The sequence below is a fragment of the Camelus dromedarius genome, chromosome 1 (genome assembly GCF_036321535.1).
Source record: "Camelus dromedarius isolate mCamDro1 chromosome 1, mCamDro1.pat, whole genome shotgun sequence".
Taxonomy (NCBI): Eukaryota; Metazoa; Chordata; class Mammalia; order Artiodactyla; family Camelidae; genus Camelus; species Camelus dromedarius.
In genome coordinates, this window is record NC_087436.1 from 50,091,898 (window position 1) to 50,094,059 (window position 2,162).

The following is a 2,162-nucleotide window of genomic DNA, read 5'->3' on the forward strand; positions in this document are numbered from 1 at the left end:
GTATTTATTTTTTTTAACATGAAAAGGGTATTTCTCTTTCTAATCCATCTAAAGCCGTCTGTAGGCAAAATTATGAATATACTTGCTTCTTCCTTGGACTGCCATCTTTTCATTCCTGCCCATTCTGTACTCTCCCCTCCAGGCTTCTTCCTAAGTAAGCTGAGCCTGTGACACCACCTTGTCCTCTGGGCTTCCTCGCGTCACAGTCCCCGGCCTCTGTCTACACCTGCTGAACATGTCAGCATTCCTTGCTTCAGAGCACAACTCTATGCTAACAAGTTTGTAGATCTGAAGAAGTTTATAGAGACTCACAGATCTTTCTTTCTTCTGTGTCATTTATGGCCATCAGAAGACAAGGGCACAGTCATTTTCTTGCTAGACTCAAGGCAGTGTTTCTAGGTGGAAGTTTAAGTTAGGTGCTATGCCAGCATGACAGCTAAAATAGGACGTCTGAGACATCAGTCACAGTTTTAGTCTAGCTAGTAAGTATGTGTATTCGTCTCTGTGCAGATCGATGCATCTCTTTAAATCTTTTTTTTCTGGATCTATTTTATTCAAAAAATACATATTGAATACTTATTGTGTGTTATTCTTGAGATAGGTGTTGTGGGTGGAATGACTATGAAATTCACTATGACATCTTGAATTAATAAATTCCTAAGAAAAGGGATGTACCTTGGTAGAAAAATGAGAGGATGGTTTGGGGCCAAGTATGATCTAATGCATTCATTTCAAAAATTATTTTGGGGGGGAAGGAGTTAAACTAGATCTTGGGAATTACTTACCATCTAGGGTTACAGTTTACCTAATAGATTAAAACACAAGCTTAGGAAATTAGTTAAATAGCATTTTAAAAAGTACTTGGAAGGTATCTGATGCTTCTAGAGAAGCATTGTAATAGTTTTTAAGAGAAGAACCAGAACTTCATTGAATTTTCACATATTTTATTGTTCACTCCAGTGTTGTCTCATTTTAAATTACTGATGTAATTGTATTGTGTATTTGTTCTGGAGGCTAGAAATCTGAAATCACAGTGCTGGCAGGACTGTGTCCTCTCTGAGGTTAGAGGGAAGACTCTGTTCCATGCCTCTCTCTTAGCTTCAGGTGATTTCTGACAATACGTGGAGTCCCTTGGCTTCAGCTTTACTCCTCCAATTTCTGCCTCATCTTCATGGCCTCTTGTGTGTGTGTGTGTGTGTGTGTGTGTGTGTGTGTGTCCATGTCCAAATTTCCCTCTTCTTTTTACAACATAAAGTTGTATTGGATCTAAGGCCCATCCTTCTCTAGTGACCTCATTTTAGCTTGATTACATTTGTAAAGACTCTGTTTCTAAATTAGGTCATATTCACAAGTTTCAAGTGGACATGCATTTGAAGCGAAAGGCATTGTCCAACCTAGAACAGTAAGTGTGGCATGTTTTAATCAAAGAGCAAAAGTGCCAGTGAAATACAGAGTTAGTGCAGGAAGTTAGCAGTGACCTTTTGGGTCAATACAATGATTTTCTTATAATCATTATGTCCATAGTTTTACTTTTGATCCCAATATGAGGATATTCTTTTTAATAAAATTACTCATATAACACTTATATTTAAACTTCCACATCTCTCTAGAATTAAACCTCCCAGATAGTACATAGTTTTTTCTTTTTCTATTCTCTTTTTCGAAAAAAGGTAATCACGATCATGATTGAATAACTACTAGTAGAATTAAGTAATCACCAAAAATACCAAAATGATGTTGTTAGTATTACTTCTATTTCTATTTTATTCTTTTTACATATGTGTCTTTAATATTGCCTCTGTTTTATATTTTGTCATGGGAGGAGTGTTTTAGTTGCTTCATTTCTCTTACATTTTGGAAAGTGACTTTAAACATTCCTTAAAAATTTTTGAACTAAATTTCCTAATTGATCAAAATCCAGAAATAAATAAAAATTTTACCTTCCACCACGAAAGAGGAAGAATTAATGCTCTTGGCTTTCTGCAGATTTTCTCAGATTTTCTTAATTTATTCTTGAAAAATAAATCTAAACTATTATATAATTATATGTTAATATGATTATATTAGTGTAATCTAAAAGATATAATTACATTTAAATAACTTCTATGGGCTTCTGGCATTTGCTTTTCTAGTCAGAGCTGCAGCAATTATTTGGATTTACA